The following is a 19729-nucleotide window of genomic DNA, read 5'->3' on the forward strand; positions in this document are numbered from 1 at the left end:
AATTTTTATGGTCAATCAAATTGTTACAATTGTTATTATTATATATTTGCAAATAAAATAGTATGTTCCTTGAAAATAAAATAAAAATCAAAGCATTGAATTTCATGCATCATTTGTATAACAAGTTTTTCTTCCGCCAGATGTATTATTGGTTATTCTTCTGTCCTTCAGCCAAGCTGACTCATCGATATAATACTCGCGTCAATCATCGAAGAATCATGGAACACTTGGAACAAGAGAACCGAGAGTTGAAGGATGAGATCGCCCACTTGACTGCCATGATGGAGTCTGTTTTAGATGCTCAGAGTCAGTCGTCTCCAACGCCTGCAACTCCTCTTCCTCAGAGGACTGTCATTTCAGAGATTTCTACTTCAATCGTGTCTGCCACTCAGTTTGCGCCTATTATGCCTTCCGGATTCCTGTGGGGAGTGCCGCCGAACTTTGTGCCCGAATGGTTTGCGCCTACTTTTGCTTCCATGTGGACATCTAGCCCGGTCATGTTTGTGCCGCCTCCAGTTGTTCAGACTATGCCTCATGTTGAGGACACCGTCTACCATTCTAAGTCGTCCGAGGGTCCGGATGTTTATGAGAAGATGGACGAGATGAAAGACCAATTCCTTGAGCTACGAAAGGAGTTGAAGACCTTGAGGGGAAAATTTTGTTTGGTAAGAGTGTTGCTGAGCCCTGCCTAGTGTCGAATGTCAAGATCCCGATGAAGTTCAAAGTCCCTGACTTGGAAATGTATAAGGGAAACACCTATCCACTTGGCCATATTGTCATGTATGACAGGAAAATGTCGACACAAACTGATAGTGATCAATTACTGATTCATTACTTTCAAGATAGTCTGAATGGTGCCGCTCAGAGGTGGTACATGGGTCTGGATAGTGTGAGTGTTCGCATGTTCAATGATTTGGGTGAGGATTTTGTGTAGTAGTACAAATACAATGTGGACATGGAGCTAGATAGGGACCAGTTGAGATTGATGTCTCATAAGGACAAAGAGACATTCAAAGAGTACACCCAAAGATGGAGGGAGGTTTCTACTCAGATCAACCCTCAGTTGGAAGAAAAAGAGATGACCCAGATTTTCCTCAAGACCCTGAGCTCGTTTTACTATGAGCGAATGATTGCTAGTGCCCCTAGTGACTTTACTGAAATGGTAAATATGGGGATGAGATTGGAAGAAGGTTTACGTGAGGGATGGTAATCTAAGGAAGAGGTTTCTTCAAGCAAGAGGTATGGTAACAGTTTCTCTAAGAAGAAGGAAGGCGAGACCAATGTAGTGTCAGTTGGGAGGCAGAGGAGGCCTTATGTCATAAGAAGTCCGCAACCCCGTCAACATCATCATCAAGTATCATCTGTTATTCCAGTGTTTTCCAACAATTAATTAATGTCAGTTCAATAACAACGTCAACAACAGCCATAACAAAAAACAAATAACTACAACAATAACAACAACAATAATCAACAACAACAGAATTTTGAGAGGAAGAAGGTCTCTTTCGACCCCATTCATATGTCCTATGCTGAATTGTACCCATCTTTGGTTCTCAAGAACCTTCTCCTACTAAGAAATCCACCGCAAATTCCAGAACCACTTCCATGGTGGTATAAGCCAGAACTCCGTTATGCCTTTCATCAAAGGGCTCCTGGTCATGATATCGAGAACTGCTACCTGTTGAAATATGAGGTCCAAAATCTAGTGAAGAGTGGGATGGTGTCCTTTAAGGACCGTGCGCCGAATGTGAAAGCAAACTCATTCCCTGGTCACGATAATTCCTCTATTAATATGGTAGATGGTTGTCCAGGAAGTTTCCGAGTATTTGATGTGCGACGTATTCGTATATCTTGGGTTGAGAGGGATAAGACCCTATGCACCATCAGTAATTGTGAGCATGGCCGTGTCGGTTGTATAATCTGCAGCGTGAACCCTCGTGGGTGTTCAATCATCAAGAGATGGATGAGAATGTAATCCAGATTCAACAATCAAGGGATATAGATGATGTCAATGTAAGAGTGCCAGTGTTCAAGACCCCTGAGTGGGTGGTAATTCAGTTTGACAGCAACAGTAGTAACAACAGCAACATATCGATATCACCGTTGGTAATACGGCTAGCAGGTCTTGTCCCGTATGCATCCGATAGAGCTATTATGTATCAATATAATGCGACAATGGTAGAGAATGATCAAGAGGTTCCATTGCCTAAGACTAATTTTGTTTGGAATATTGCCGATATAGCAAAGGTGATCTGTAGTGGCCGTGTTTTTGGTCTTGTTTTCCCAAAGGATGTAGAGGATGTCAGTGAGAAGGTGGAAGTGCATGTAGTAGATATGGTTAGTGCTCCAAAGTGTCAGTCTGGTGAATCCAGTAGTTTGAATCCTAATGATGATGATAAGGTGTTTCGTTTGATTAAGAAGATTGAATTCAATGCGGTGAAACAGCTCCTCCAAACTCCTTCCAAAATTTCAGTGTTGTCTCTGCTTATGAATTTTGAAGCGCACAGAGAAGCATTAAGTATTGGAGCAAGTTTATGTGGAACATGATGTAACAGTAGATCAGTTTGACCATATTGTAGCTAATATCACTTCCTGCAACAATTTGAGCTTTTGTGACGAAGAACTTCCTGAGGAAGGTAGAAATCACAATCTGACATTGCATATATCGATGAATTGTAAGGAGGATGCGTTGTCAAATGTGCTGGTTAATACCGAATCTTCATTGAATGTACTCCCGAAGTCAACTCTGTCAAGATTGTCGTATCAGGGAGCTCCGATGAGATACAGTGGCGTGATCATCAAAGCTTCTGATGGTTCTTGCAAGATTGTTATTGGTGAGGTGGACCTTCTAGTGAAGATAGGTCGGAGTAATTTCCAAATTACTTTCCAAGTAATGGATATCCACTCGGCCTATAGCTGCTTGTTAGGAAGGCCATGGATACATGAAGCAGGAGCTGTTACATCAACTCTGCTTTAGAAATTCAAATTTGTGAAGAATGGAAAGCTCGTCATTGTGGGTGGAGAGAAGGCTTTGTTGGTAAGCCATTTGTCGTCTTTCTCGTATGTTGAAGCTGAGGATGAGATTGGAACTCTGTTCCAAGCTCTATCTATTGCTGAAGAAAAGAGAATTGGGCACCTATGTCCTCTTTTAAAGACGCGCAGAAAGTTATTGAAGATGGTAGTTCTGATCAGTGGGGCCGGATGGTAGAGGTCGTCGAGAACAAGAATCGTGCTGGTTTGGATTTTCAGCAAGGGTCATCTGTTGAAGATGTGCAACCTAGTTTCCATAGCGGATGGTTCATTCATGGTAATGAACAACACTCAACTACAGTGATTGAGGGGGATGAAGAAAAAGATTGCACCAATTTTGTGACACATGGAAAAGCTTACAACAATTGGATTGTTGTCGACGTTCCTGTTATTGTCATTCCTCTAAGTAATTACTTTATTGTCTTTCAAAATCCTTCTCATATTCCTAAGGGAGAAGTGAACATTGTTTGGCATCTTTCAAATTGATCATTAATAAAATGAAATTTTATTCATCCACATCTATGATGATTTATTTTTACTTTTTTGCTTTTCTGAAAAATGGTAATCACAAAAATCATAAATAAATAAATAATGATTGTCCATATGCATAATATTTGGTCACAATGCACTTCTGTAAAATCAAAATATCAAATTATTCTGCAAGTTGGTTTCTAAACCCATTGAATACAATGATCCTACTCCTTCTCAGAAATTTGAATTCGTTGTGTTTGAGGCTGAGGAAAAAGTGATGAAGAAGTGTATGATGAATTGTCTCATCTACTTGAGCACGAGGAGCAGATTGAGTTAGTCAACTTGGGTTCCGAAGATGATGCGAAGGAAGTCGATATTGGGTCTCAACTGTGTCCAGAGGTTAAGAAGGGGTTGGTTGATCTTCTTCGAGAGTATTTAGATGTGTTTGTTTTGTCCTATCAAGACATGCCTGGTTTGGATTATGAGATTGGGGAGCATATTTTGTCGTTAAAGCCAGAATGCCTGTCAGTCAAGCAGAAGTTGAGGAGGACTCGTCCTAATATGGCAGTGAAGATTAAAGAAGAAGTGCAGAAACAAATTGATGTTGGTTTCCTTGTTACCGCTGAGTATCCACAGTGGGTGGCCACTATTGTGCATGTTCCTAATAAGGATGGAAAAGTTCGTATGTGTGTCGATTATAGAGATTTGAACAAAGCTAGTCCGAAAGATGATTTCCCTTTGCCACACATTGATATGTTGGTAGACAATACAGTTAAATTAATAGTCTTTTTGTTTATGGATGGATTTTCTGGTTATAATAAGATTAAGATGGCACCCGAAGATATGGAGAAGACCACATTCATTACACCATAGGGAAAATTCTGTTATAAAGTGATATCTTTTGGTCTAAAGAATGTTGGTGCAACTTACCAAAGAGCAATGACCACTCTTTTTCATGATATGATGCATAAAGAGATCGAAGTTTATGTTGATGATATGATTGCTAAATCCAGTGATGAAGAAGAACATGTTGCGCATTTGTTGAAGTTATTCCAGCGTTTGAAGAAGTACAAACTCCACTTGAATCCCAATAAGTGTACTTTTGGTGTTTGTTCTGGTAAGTTATTGGGATTTATTGTCAGCGAGATGGGTATTAAGGTTGATCCTACCAAGGTAAAAGCAATACAAGAGATGTTTGCGCCCTAAACTGAGAAGCAAGTCAGAAGTTTTCTCGGCCGCTTGAATTATATCTCAAGATTCATTTCACACATGACTGTCACATGTGCGCCTATATTCAAGCTTCTTCAGAATGATCAGTCTTGTGATTGGACCGAAGATTGCCAGAAATCTTTTGACAGTATCAAAGAGTATCTACTTATGCCTCAGATTCTATCTCCGCCTGTTGAAAGAAGACTGTTGATCATGTATTTGACTGTGCTTGAAGAGAGTATGGGTTATGTTCTTGGTCAGCAAGATGAAACTGGAAAGAAAGAATATGCAATTTACTACCTCAGTAATAAATTCACCGACTGTGAGACTCGGTATTCTATGCTAGAGAAGATTTATTGCGCATTGGCTTGGGCTACTAAGTGTCTGCGTCAATATATGTTGAAACATACAACTTGGTTGATATCCAAAATGGATCCAATCAAGTATATTTTTGAGAAGCCTACTTTATTTGAGAGGATTTCCCGTCGGCAGATGTTGTTATCAGAGTATGATATTGAATACCGATCTCAAAGAGCGATCAAAGGTAGTGTTTTGGCTGACGATTTGGCTCACTAACCGATTGAAGATTATCAGTCAGTATAGTACAATTTCCCTGATAAAGAGATTTTATACCTGAAAATGAAAGATTATGATGAACCATTGCTTGAAGAAGGGCCAAAACCTAGTTCCCATTGGGGCATGGTATTTGATGGAGATGTTAATCAGTATGGTAATGGCATTGGGGCAGTGATTATTACTCCTCAAGGCACACATTTTCCGTTCACAGCTAGATTGACTTTCAAGTGTACAAATAATATGGATGAGTATGAAGCTTGCATTATGGGGCTTGACGAGGCCATTGATCTCAGAATCAAGTATTTATATGTCTATGGAGATTCAGCTTTGGTCGTGAATCAAATCAAAGGTGAATAGGAGATGAATCAACCCGGTTTGATACCATATAGAGATTATGCGAGGAGGATTTCAACTTTCTTTACAAAGGTTGAGTTTCATCATATCCCTCAAGATGAAAACCGGATGGCATATGCTCTTGCAACGTCGACTTCAATGATTGTAGTGAAGTATTGGAATGAAGTTTCTAATCTGACTGTGATGCATCTTGATAGGCCAGCTCATGTGTCCGCTGTTGAAGAAGTCAAAGATGAGAAGCCATGGTATTTTGATATTAAATGTTTTCTCCAAAGTCAGATTTACCCGCATGGGGCATCTTTGAATGATAAGAAGACTTTGAGGAGATTAGCTGTCAACATCTACCTGAATGGTGATGTGCTTTATAAGAGACACTTCGATATGGTTTTGCTCAAATGTGTGGATAGACATGAAGCAAACCTGTTAATGAATGAAGTTCATGAAGGTTCCTTTGGTACTCACTCCAATGTACATGTTATGGCTAAGAAGATGTTGCGAGCAGTTTACTATTGGCTGAAAATGGAATCTGACTGTTGCAAGTTTGTGAAGAAATGCCACAAGTGTCAAATATATGCAGATAAGATTCATATTCCTTCGACACTGCTGAATGTCATTTCCTCTCCACGGCCCTTCTCCTTGCGGGGAATTGATATGATTGGCATTATTGAGCCCAAAGCTTCGAACGGACATCGTTTCATTCTGGTGGCTATTGACTACTCCGCAAAGTGGGTTGAAGCGGCATTGTATGTGAATGTAACCAAGAAAGTTGTTGTGAGGTTTATCAAGAATCAGATTATATGCCGATATGGTGTGCAAAGTAAAATCTTTACTGATAATGGTTCGAACTTGAATAATAATATGGTGGAAGCTCTTTACAAAGACTTCAAGATTGCACATCATAATTATTTTCCCTACATACCTAAGATGAATGGGGTTGTTGAAGCTGCAAACAAGAACATTAAGAAGATCATCCAGAAAATGGTTGTAACGTACAAAGATTGGCATGAGATACTTCCATTTGCTTTGCATGGGTATCGTATATCCATCTGGACTTCAACAGAGGCAACCCCTTTCTCACTTGTCTATGGCATGGAAGATGTGCTCCAAGTAGAGATCGAGATCCCATCATTGCGTGTGCTGATGGAAGCCAAGTTGACTGAAGCTGAATGGTGTCAGACCAGGTTTGATCAACTAAATTTGATTGAAGAGAAGAGGTTAACTGCCATGTGTCATGGTCAGTTATACTAGTAGAGAATAAAGAAAGTTTTTGATAAGAAGGTCAGACCTCGTGTATTCAAAGAAGGTGATCTTGTGCTCAAGAAGATCCTATCTTTCAAACCAGATTCTAGGGGCAAATGGACTCCTAATTATGAAGGCCCATATGTTGTTAAGAGATCCTTTTCATGCGGTGCTTTGATTCTTACAACTATGGATGGGGAAGAGTTCACGTGTCCTATGAATGCCGATGCAATCAAGAAATACTTCGCATAAAAAAATAGCTCGCTAAGTTGAAAAACCGAAAGGGAGACTTAGGCAAAAATGAGTGTCTCGGTGGATTGAAAACCCGAAAGGGCGGTCCAGGCAAAAGTTAGAGACATTAAACAGAAAAATTACCCTGATAAATTGGGTGCCCCGCCTTAGGGAAATTTATGCAAAAATTAGGGATTATGGCAAGTAACTGCAAGTTGTTGATCCCTAGTCTTAAAGACATTCTTGAGCACAATGTTTGGTTCTAATTCATCTTTAGCCAAAGCTAAGAGCACATTGGATATCAAAATGGGTAGAAGGATTAGTGATAATTGTATTCCATGTAGCCCTTTACCATCCTATTAAATAAAGTTGAGCTTTTAATCCAATTGTTTCTACTCTTATTTATTAAGCTAAATAGAATTAAATTTTATTATGATCATTTTGAAATTAAAGTTTTAAAAATAAAAATCATGTTTTCTCAAATAAAAAAGGCAGTTACTTTAAGAGCAATCGATTTCATTAAGGGATGACCACAATGGTCCGAGAACCCGTAAGCCCTAAATACGAAGCAATATTGGTTTCTCCCTAAGTAGTTGGTGCAATCTCCGTTTATTCTCAGCAGCTTTTCATCTTCCAACCGAGTTGTTGGTTTCCCCAACTGAGTTCGTAATTGCCTCCCTCGAGTTGTAGGTGCGTTATCGCAGCAGGTTGCATAGATTCAGCAATTTTGTTCCCCCACAAGTCGCTATCAGAGTTATCCCTAACCTTTGTTAGCCCCGACTCTTGAGCGGTATTTTTGATCCTCTGCAAGGTTATCTCCCATTTGATATGGTGTTGACCTAAAATCCCCCATAGAGTTGATAGCGCATATCTTCGCAACCTTTTTTCTCCCCAGCCAAGTTTGAGTCTCTGAGATGGATGATTCTCTCCAGTAGATGTTTCCCTCCTGTGAGGAATGGATGAGAATTGTATCGATGATTCAGACCAGTGACTTTTGTATTCTTTGTGATCGTTTTGTCAGCATAATCATCATATATACATATACATATACATTCATAGATTTCATTATTTGCATGCACTTTGTGATCCATTGTTTCTCTGATCCTCTGCTACGGTGGTATACTTTTCCCCAACGCAGATTTGGTATGTCTTCCCTCTTTCAATTGTAGAGTGTCAGCCCCTTAAGCAGAAAGAATTTATCCTTTCTCATTCCCCACTGAGTTACTTCCTCGTGGATGATCAGTATTTCAGTTTCCTCCCCAATTGATTATCTGGTGGGAATCACTCCCCTTGAGTTATATCCTCATTGGGTTGAGTCTTTGACTGACCATTTCTTTCTAGATCTTACCTAGATAGATGCTTTTGGTCCCTTAAGAGTTTATTACCTAGTAACTGGTAATATTCTCAATTTGCAAGTATTTCACTTTTTCCCAATACCTGGCAAAAGTAACCCTTTTCTCCCCGGCGGATTTGTTTTCACATTTCCCAGGAAGTTTATCCTTGATATGTTCATCCTAACCGATGATGGATTTTTTCTTCCCCCGTAGTTGAGTTTATCCTTGATATGTTCATCCTAATCAATGACGGATATTTTCTTCCCCCGCAGTTGAGTTTATCCTTGATATGTTCATCCTAACCTATGACGGATATTCTCTTTTTGGTATTCTACCTATTAAAAAAGGTAGTTGTAATCCTTATTTCCTTTCCCCAAAGAGTTAATCCTTGATATGTTCATCCTAACCGATGACGGATTTCCTCTTCGTTGCAGTCTTCTTCCAAGTAACCGATAGTTGTAAATCCTGCTTCCCCTCGAAGTTTATCCTTTATATGTTCATCCTAACCGGTGACGGATAATCTCTTTTCGGTATTCTATCTAGTATCTGATAGATATAATTCCTACTTTTTTGCAAGATTTTTATCCTTGATATGTTCATCTTAACCGGTGACGGATATCCTTTCTAATGTCCCCAGGTGAGTCTATCCTTGATATGTTCATCTTAACCGATGACAGATATTCTTCCCCTTTGAGTTTATCCTTGATATGTTAACTTTAATCAGTGACGAATATTCTCTTTCTTTGCGGTCTTCTTCCCAATAACCGTAGTTGTAAACCCTATTTGGCTTTTCCCCAGCAGGTTATTCTTACCCAGTCACTGGTAATGAATACATCTCTAGGTTGCCCCTAGTGAGTCATCCTTGATATGTTTACCCTTACCAATAACGGAAGTCCTCTATAACAGACTATGTTATCTCCTTACCCAGTAACTGGTAGTGGATAATATACTTATGTTGCTCGTGTGTTAAAGATCATTTATTCCCCGGCAGAGTCTTTCTATAGATTTATTTTCGTGGAATCCCTAGAGTCCCCCAGCAGTTTTAAAGTCGTAGTCTAGCCTACGCATAACCTTTTCCCCCCAGAGTCTCTGTCTCCCCAGTGAGTTTTCCTTACGGAATGCGTTATGCTCCTGCGGACTTTCGGTCTCTCCGGATTCTTTTCCTTTGTGGCAACATTTCCCCACAAAGATTATTTTAACATTCAATCATATGCATCGTGAGGTCTCTTAGGGACCAAAATTTGTTTCTATATGTTGTTATTTAAGTCCATTCTACTGAATCAATGTGAATATTTTAACCTTCATCTCCTCAGCTAGAACTTCCTTAAATAGGGGCAGCTTTAAGACTCCAATTTTGACCCTAAGATCCCTCATGCTATTCTCATCATATGCATTAACATTGGGATCACACCTTGGCATCCTCCTTACCCCTCATTCATTGGGTTTGTACTGGGAGAGATCACCAAGCACATTTGATTGTATCATACTTCATTTTTTCTTTGTTTACTAACCAAAATACCAAAAATATGTCATTGTATAGTTTAACTCTTTTGTAGGTAGTGCACATGATCACCTATGTTCTATTAAGCTCATATCTAGGGTTTGAGACCCTCAATGCAAGGAGCTCAATCAAGGAATGGTTTACTATGGCTCTAAGTATCATATATGGATCCCTATGATCTTCACATATTATTTTGATCAAGAAATCATCAAGAGTTTGGAGTTGGTTTGCCTTGGAAACCCTAATTCATTTGGGTATCTTACATGACTTCTTCAACAAGTTTCTTCACCACTTGGTAAAATATTTCAAGGGATACTTCACATTTCATCATCTTATGCATATATGATCCTCAATGAGTCCCAAAAGTCAAAAGAATATCAAGCTAGCAAGTTGGTTCATGGTGGTTGACCAGGGGAATTCAACTAGTCAAAACTGGGGTTCCCTAGACCCTATCTTCTACAATTTTAGTCATTTGAAAATGATTCCAAGAGAAAAGTTACTCTAAATGACATTCCAAACAACTTTCAAGTTGAGGTCTAGAGCTAATTTTTCTTGGAAAGTCATTTTTTATGGTAAAAGATTATAGGTTATTTTGTCTAAACCCTAATTTGGAGGTCAACTTCCCAAGACCATAACTTGCTTAATTTTTATGAGATCAAAGCCATTCAATTTTCATGATCAAATTCAGGATGTCTAATTCAACTTTGATGTTTGTAGGAAGTGAAAATTCAACTTCCAAATACATGTGATAAATGAAAACATTATAGGTCATTTTGGGCTTATACCATTGACCAAGTGATTTTCTTCAACTTCTAAAATGCATAACTCCTACATGATAAATCCAAATGGGGTCAAATTTGTGACCAATTTGAATTAATTTGAGAGAGATATAACTTTTATGATGGAACGTTTCTCATTTGAAGTACATAAAAAAAGTTACTCAAGGTGGAAGAAGTGAATTATGGCTTGCTACTTAGAATTTTTTTTATATGTTTGATTTTCCGAACTTCCACCTCAAAATTCATCATGATCCAAGCTTCAAATGAAAAAGCGTTCACCATGAAAGATGTTCCTCTTGATGGTTTTGGTTGTCTGAAGACCTATCAATGTAGGAAACAAGATTGAGTTTCTTAGAGGTCAAATCGAAGCAACTCAGATCATGATCCTCAAATTTCAACTTCCTGTATCTTTCTATATACTTGGAGTTAGACAAAATTGAGGCCAGATTCGAGCTCCTAAGCATTTTTTCTTTAAATTCATGTACTCCTTTTTTATTTTGGTGATGGTTGAGGGTGGACAAGTCCGGTGAGGTCCACTGGAGAAGAAGACCGGAGCTCTGGCTCCGGCGATATGTTGGCATCCTTCTGAACCACATGATCTGTTTTAATTGTTTTAATCCTGAGCGTCCAAAGTAATTACCACGCGTGTGGGACTTTTGACTAGGGAATACATGGATAGCGCGCTCTGATCCACTTGACTTGCCACCTCAATTAATGAGGGGGATCAAGTGGTCCACGTTTTTTTGTAATTTCTGATTTTTATTTTAATTGCCTTATTTTCACTAACTCGTATTAATTTTAATATTGATCCAAAAAGTATGGGACTTTCACCAAAAAAATTCAAATATTTCTCTTTCATTTTCTAAATTAAAATTATTTTTTGGATCAATATTAATATTTTTTATGATTTAATTGTTTTTGTGCATATCTTTAATTGTTTAAAAATACTTTTAAGTTTCCAAAAGTAATGAAATTTTTTCTCCAATGTCTTTTAACCTGGTTTGACCTATGATAAATATCTTGGGCATTTATTTGGTGTTTTGAAGAGGTTTTAGGTTTTTGATCAACCATAATTTAATTTAATGCATTTTTAATTGATTTTTTTATTGTTTAATTGTGAATAAATTGGGTTGAGTTATTTCGATTGACTTGTTGAGTTTGACTATTGTTGGCGGCCCTTGGTCAAGGTTGATTTGACTTTGTTAGATTAAAATCATTGGACTTAGGGGATTGATGAAATGTGCATTTCATCTCCCAAAATGAATGAATGATTTTAATTTGATAAAAATCCTCCCATGACCAATTTGTGTTTGTCTCATTTCTCGTCCCTATTCATCTAAAATCCCCTTTTATCCCATCCATTTCATTTACCTATGATATCTCTATATCCTAAGGCTAATTTGTTCATAAACCAGTACAAGTATGGATGCGATTAGGTCCACCCGTTTACCATTTTCTTTTAAGTGTGGTATGTTTTAGGAGTATGGTTCGTTGTACCATATCTCTAACATGTATTAGCCCTATAATTTCTATTGCCCGACCTCAGATAGTTGTGACTTCTACATAAGTCCAATTACGATTGCTTAACATAGCGCTAAATTTTGACCAAAAAGCATAGCATTCTAGTAAGTGAGATTGTAAGTCTCCCACCTTTCATGGTATTGTGTGGAAGCTTGGCCTTTTTTCCTTCCTTTGGAAGATGTCTTGGTTCAAGGATCCATGCTTGTGAATAGAGGGTTGAGTGTTCTCCAAAGAATGACTTAAACAATTGAAAAGCAAAAACAATACTAACTTCTAATCAACTAACATTTAACTAACTTTTAATTTCAATCCATTTACTTTTATGCACTTTAAATTCAAGTCTTTTATCATTTGCCATTATTCATACAATTTAACTTGTTTATCTTAATTCCATTTTCATTTTGCTCATTTGAGCCATATATTGTGATTGTATATACTTGTTTGTGTATTTTGTTTGTATTTGTGGTCTTTTGACCTTAATGTACATAATAACAACAAAAAGCTCTAAAAAAATTGTGTCGACTGTTGGATTTGATCTGAGACTTGGACTTAGAATTAGGCATCAGTCCTTATGCAAAAGCACTTGGCCAATGCCAACTTTTCTGAAACCAAGTGCTTGTGAATTGAATTTCCATCTGATGCAAATGCTGAGATCCATTTGAGTTCATGTACTACATGGTCTTGATAAAGTTGTTACTTTGAACTTGTGTCTAAAGTCTTATTCTGACTCATTCAAGGAGTGTGTCATCTGGTGCATGGGAGATTAGAAACGCCTGATAACATTTGGCAGAAGAGCCTTCTTCTCTGGTCACGCGCCCTTCCCCTACTCCTTCTTCTAGTCGCATCCCCATGTTCACCATCTCGGTGAAGTCAGAAGGAGCGCTAGTGATCATCCACTCGTAGTAGAAAGAGCTTAAAGTCTTGAGAAAGATCTTAGTCATTTCCTTCTCTTCGAGCGGGGGCACAATTTGTGCAGCCAATTCACGCCACCTCTAGGCGTACTCCTTGAACGTTTCTTTCTCCTTTTGGGACATAGCCCTCAGTTGGTCCCTATCAGGAGCCATATCAACGTTGTACTTGTACTGCTTGACGAAAGCTTCGCCAAGGTCATTGAAGGAGTGAATGTTCACACTATCTAGACCCATGTACCATCTCAAAGCGGCACCGGACAGGCTGTCTTGGAAGTAGTGGATGAGGAGTTGATCGTTGTCAGTTTGAGTCGGTATCTTGCGTGCGTACATCACAAGATGGCTAAGCGGGCAAGTGTTTCCTTTGTACCCTTCAAAGTCAGGCACTTTAAACTTGATAGGAATCTTGACGTTAGGCACGAGGCATAGCTCAGCAGCAGATTTTCCGAAGAGGTCCTTCCCTCTAAGAGTTTTAAATTCCTTGCGCAGCTCAAGGAATTGATCATTCATAGAGTCCATTTTCTCGTACACATCTGGGCCCTCGAACGGCTCAGAGTGATAAATAGTGTCATCAACTCTCGACAAAGTATGCACGACTGGAGGTGGCACAGCAAGGACCGGGCTAGATGCCAGTAGAGAAGCAAATGTAGGGGCGAGACCCTCTTGAACAAAATTAGCGGGTATCCCCTAGGGGAACCCAGTTGGCATAGAAGACGGAGCAAAGTGAGCACTGGCAGCAGGCACGGTAGAGGAAGCAACCTCTGAAATGACCGTCCTCTGGGGAGGAGTTAAAGGCGTTAGAGAAGACTGGCTTTGGGCGGCCAAGGATGACTCCATCAGGGATGTCAATCTTACCACTTCCTCCTTGAGTTCCCTGTTTTCTTGCTCGAGGTGATCCATTAGCTTTGATGAGTTGGCTCTGGTATAGTACCGGTGTGTCAGCTTGTCTTCAAAATAAATAAAGAACACAGAGTTAGACCACTGATCAAGAAGCCTGGAACAAAACCTGCTTATGCACATGATGCATGCAATGCTTGTGCATATGATTTATTTTTAATCAGAGGAACTTGATAGTTCTATTTGCAAATATTTGGAAAATATTAATCATTTTAGGCATATATGGAATAATCATATCAATAATATCTGGAAAAATTTACACCAAAGAAGTACAGTCTTGGTAACCAAATAATACAAGAGAGAAGAAAAATTAATATCCTATGGAACCCTAGAAGCAATCGTCTAAAGATCTCGAGACTGGAAGATAAACTGGACGAAGCCTTTTCACTTCTCTCTCATAGGCTGCCTCCATATCTGCCTTCTCCTTGGCGAGTCGATCATGCTTCCTTTTCCAAAACCTGGATGACTCAGGAATAAGAGAAGTAACCACATCATCAGGCTCGTCGATAACCTGATGCTCCAGAAACTCTATCAAAACATCCTTATCTCTAAGCAGCTGAAGTAGCTCCTCTCGCTCACGGACCCAAGCACGCGAATGGTCTTCATCTCTCAAGCCCTTTGGTTTATCTTGATCAAATTGGCAAATTGAGATACTTGGGAAACATATATGATGATTGAGAGCTTTGGGAACCATTGTCATGCTTGCTTTCAACTTCATCTGGCCACATCAATGAGTATAGGGGCCTCCTAGGAGCCTTGGATCACATGATTTCTTAAACTTCAAAACAAAAGATGTTAGTGACATATTTTTGTACTTTTGGTTAGTAAACAAAATAAGAAAAGCAATAATATACAATTCAAGCATGCTTGGTTATCTCAAACCAACTCACACAAGTCCCAACCCAAGGGTTAAGGAGCCAAGATGTTATGATCCTTGAGGCAAATGCAAATGAGCAATGTTATAATGCCATGAGGGATCTTAGGGTCGAAATTAGGGTCTTACACCTGCTAAGCGTCTGCGTCAGTATATGTTGAATAATACCACTTGGTTGATATCCAAAATGGATCCAATCAAGTACATTTTCGAAAAGCCTGCTTTAACTGGGAGGATCGCCCGTTGGCAGATGTTGTTATCAGAGTAAGATATTGAATACCGATATTAAAAAGCAATCAAAGGTAGTGTTTTGGCTGACCATTTGGCTCACCACCCAATTGAAGATTACCAGTCAGTGCAGTGTGATTTTCCTGATGAAGAGATCTTGTACTTGAAGATGAAAGAGTGTGTAAACCATTGCTTAAAGAAGGTCCAGAGCCTAGCTCCCATTGGGGCATGGTATTTGATGGAGCTGTTAATCAGTATGGTAATGGCATTGGGGCAGTGATTATTACTCCTCAAGGCACTCATTTTCCGTTTACAGCTAGATTGACTTTCAAGTGTACAAATAATATGGCTGAGTATGAAGCTTGCATTATGGGGCTCGAAGAGGCCATTGATCTTAGAATCAAGTATTTAGACGTCTATGGAGATTTAGATTTGTTCGTGAATCAGATCAAAGGTAAATGGGAGACGAATCAACCCGATTTGATACCATATAGAGATTACGCGAGGAGGATTTCAACTTTCTTTATAAAGGTTGAGTTTCATCATATCCCTCGAGATGAAAACTGGATGGCAGATGCTCTTGCAAAGTTGGCTTCAATGATCATGGTGAAGTATTGGAATGAAGTTCCTAATCTGACTGTGATGCATCTTAATAGGCCAACTCATGTGTTTGCTGTTGAAGAAGTCAAAGATGAGAAGCCGTGGTATTTTGATATTAAATGTTTTCTCCAAAGTCAGATTTACCAACCTGGGGCATCTTTGAAAGATAAGAAGACATTAAGGAGAGTAGTTGGCAACTTCTACCGGAATGGTGATGTGCTTTATAAGAGAAAGTTCGATATGGTTTTGCTCATATGTGTGGATAGACACGAAGCATACTTGTTGATGAATGAAGTCAATAAAGGTTCTTTTGGTACTCACTCCAATGGACATGCTATGGCTAAGAAGATGTTGCGAGAAGGTTATTATTGGCTGACAATGGAATTTGACAGTTGCAAGTTTGTGAAGAAATTCCACAAGTGTCAAATATATGCAAGTAAGATTCATGTTCCTCCGACACTGTTGAATGTCATTTCCTACCCAAAGCTTTGAACGGACATCGTTTCATTTTGGTGGTTATTGACTACATCACGAAGTGGGTTAAAGCAGTATCATATGCGAATATGACCAAGCAAGTTATTGTAAAGTTTATCAAGAATCAAATTATATGCCGATATGGTGTGCCAAGTAAGATCTGTAAGAACAAGGTTGGTTCTACAATATATCTCTAAGATTTTGATAATAACAAAGGATGAAACAAAATGGTACTCTAACGAGATTTTTTCTTAGTATGCAGGACTCCGATCAAACATCAGATAGAAAATATTCGATTATCAGATGCTACTCAGAAACAATGTGTCCAGAAGACTCTGATTCTGATCAATGCAGATACCCAACGCAACATAAAGAAATCAAACTCTGATAAAAGAATACTAATTCCAGACTCTGAATCTGAAGAAGTCTAAAGCATTGAGAAACTCTGATACAGTTAGACATACTTATCCTCTAAACGCAAACTCTGATCTATCAAGACTCTGACGTAGACTCACCAGCTCAGAACCTGTAATCGAAAAGAAATTTGTATTTGGAAAGAAACTATTTCAAGAAGGAAATAATGAGGCTCTCAAAGTGGTGTTAGAAAGAAACAACGAGAGTAATGACATTAAACATTCTTCAATGACCAAGATCCTATCATCACTCCAACGGTCCTTCACAATGACTATATAAAGGACAGAATACTTCACAAGAGAACACACCTGAGACACACAAGAAATCTCATTCATCCTCTCTCATTTTAACAAGCTTCTACTCTTACGTGAAAAGCTATTGTTCTTATAATTCTGTATGATTTGCTTTATGTTATAAGCACTTTACATTACAATTTATACTCTTGCTTGAACTACTTCCTCAAGTGACTCTGCGCAGTCTGAATACTTGAGAGGGCTGAGAGATTATTCTCTTAGATGTTTGGTTGTGTAATATTTGAAGATTAGTGGATTAAGTCCTTTTTGAAGGTGAAATCACCTTGGTCGGGTGGACTAGAGTAGCTTTAAATTTCAAGCGAACTAGTATAAAATTCTGTGTCATTTCCTTTTAATTCTGTGTGCGTCTGATTTCTGAAAAAGTTTTCATTTCCAAAACAATTCAAACCCCCTTTCTTGTTTTTCTCAACCTTTAATTGGTATCAGAGCTACGACTTTGTTATTGATTTTCTAATCAAACACTTAATAGTGTAGAGAGATCCAGCGTGAGAAAAACAATGGCCAACACCAATGAAAGAGATAGTTACAATGCTAAAGCTCCAATCTTTGATGGAGAAAAATTTGATTATTGGAAAGACAGAATTGAAAGTTTCTTTTTGGGCTACGACTATGATCAATGGGATATTGTCACAATTGGCTACACACCACCTGTGACAGACGCTGGCATTGTTATTCCCAGAAGCAGAATGTCAGACGATCAGAAGCCTGAATTCAAAACCATCACAAAGCCAGAACGATACTACTCAATGCTATTTCCTACAATGAATATGAAAAGATCACCAACAGGGTGTAGCGGGGTATTCGTTACCTTTAGATTTATTTACTAAATCAAAAGTAAATCATACAATTCGAGTCGCCACCGCACTTCTATTTATCCAAAGGAAAGTTTAGAAAGTGGACAAAAACCAAGTATTTTTATCAAATCAAAAACTAATAGAAATGTCAGAGATCTGGGTAAGGGGGTTGGTTATGAAATGGGAAGGTTTTAAGCATCCAAAACATCCTTAGTACTCTAAGGGAGCCTTTTTTGAAAATGTGTATTGTAGGTTGGTATTTGTGAAAAGATTTATGCAAACATGATTGGGGAGATGAGAAAAGAATATACAAATTATTTAGATTTTTTGTTGTTTGAATGGATAAACCCATTGCGTACGTACCATCACAAAGGTAGGATCAAAACCTCGTAGTTCGGAGTAAAAATCTAAAAAAAAAAGAGTTGGTGAATTGATTTGTTCAAAAGCCTTGAGGTCTTTTGTTATCCAAGCGAGAAAACTCAACCTAAACCAACAATCCACCATGTGAGGAGAGCTTCAACATACTAGTGAGGGATCCACTAAGGATAAGGTGAGGTTTACATCAACCACTATGATAACTCAAACCTATGGCTAATGTTTATGAAAAAGATTTTAACAAAGGTGGCCATTGGAACCACAAAACAATTTGAAGTGAGTTAGACTTACAAATTAGAAGTATTCACAAAATGAAGTCAAAGTTGACTTAAGGTTCAATTTAAAATAAGTATTAATGAAAAGAGTTTGAAAAAATCAAAGGCATATGGCCTGGGTTTCTAATTTGAAGACAATGTCAATGTTTGCACAAAATGAGTTTGGCTTGGGTTAGACTGGAGAAAAGAAGAGAAGGGTTAGTCCTAAACATGCAAAGATGAGAGAAGAGAATAAAACCCTTGGAGTTCCTTTCTTGAGATCATAAAGATGATTCAAGATGCTCCTTCCCTTTGGACTTAGCAATTAACTCAAGCAATCAAACAAATATTTAATCAAGCTCATAGGATCTTCATTTAGCTTGTCTCTTAACTTGGATGCTCATGACAATGGTCCTTCTAACTATCTCAAGTTTGGAATCCCTATTACACAAGAACAAACAATCAAAAAGTTCACAATGCAATAATAGAAATGGACAAAGAGTGAGTTTAGATTAGGGGTCATTTCAAGTCAACATCAAGATGTAAGCATTCTAAAGGCACGAGGCCTAGTTGCTCTTCAACAAATTTAGCATTCTAAAGGCATGAGGCCTAGTTGCTCTTGAACTCCGTTAAGCATAGGTGAGGTCCTAATTCTAAGTCCTTTCTCCTTTTTTGCATTGGGTCCACACAAACAAAGACAAAACAAGCACAAGGCAGTAGTATATTTACACAATAATGTGCTCAAGTGAGCAAAAGGCTATTGACATAAACATAAACATGAGCTCAAATGAGCAAAAGGAAAAGACAATATGAATAAATGAGCAAGAAATTAAATTGCATTAAAGTTAATTTCAAGAATTAAATGCTTGAATTAAAAGTTAGTAATTAGTAGTTAGTGTTAGTGTGCCATAAGGCAATTTAGTGATATGTTAAGCAATCGTAAGTAGACTAAAGTAGTAGTCACACATATCTGAGGTCGGTCAATAAATTATAGGCAAATAAACACAAGTTAGAGACCATGACTAGTAAGCCAAGCTCCTACAACTTGCCATGCCAAAAGAAAAGAAGAATAACCTTGTATGGATTTCAGGTTCTTTGCTTGACAAAGAAACAACCTATCTTGGAAACAAAGCAATTCACTTGATCTTTGGATCAAGTTGAATTTGATTTGGATCAAAGAAGGTTAAGCCCCTCATATGTCAAGGCTAACCACAAATCATTAACTCATTGGTCAAGAAAGAAAAAGAAGAAGATGAAGAAGAAAATGAAATATACAAAATGGAAATTCAAATGACATAGTCAAAACACAATGACCATATTTGAATGGAATCAACATCAATCAATGGTAAACA

Source organism: Lathyrus oleraceus, chromosome 4 (genome assembly GCF_024323335.1).
Source record: "Lathyrus oleraceus cultivar Zhongwan6 chromosome 4, CAAS_Psat_ZW6_1.0, whole genome shotgun sequence".
NCBI classification, from domain to species: domain Eukaryota; kingdom Viridiplantae; phylum Streptophyta; class Magnoliopsida; order Fabales; family Fabaceae; genus Lathyrus; species Lathyrus oleraceus.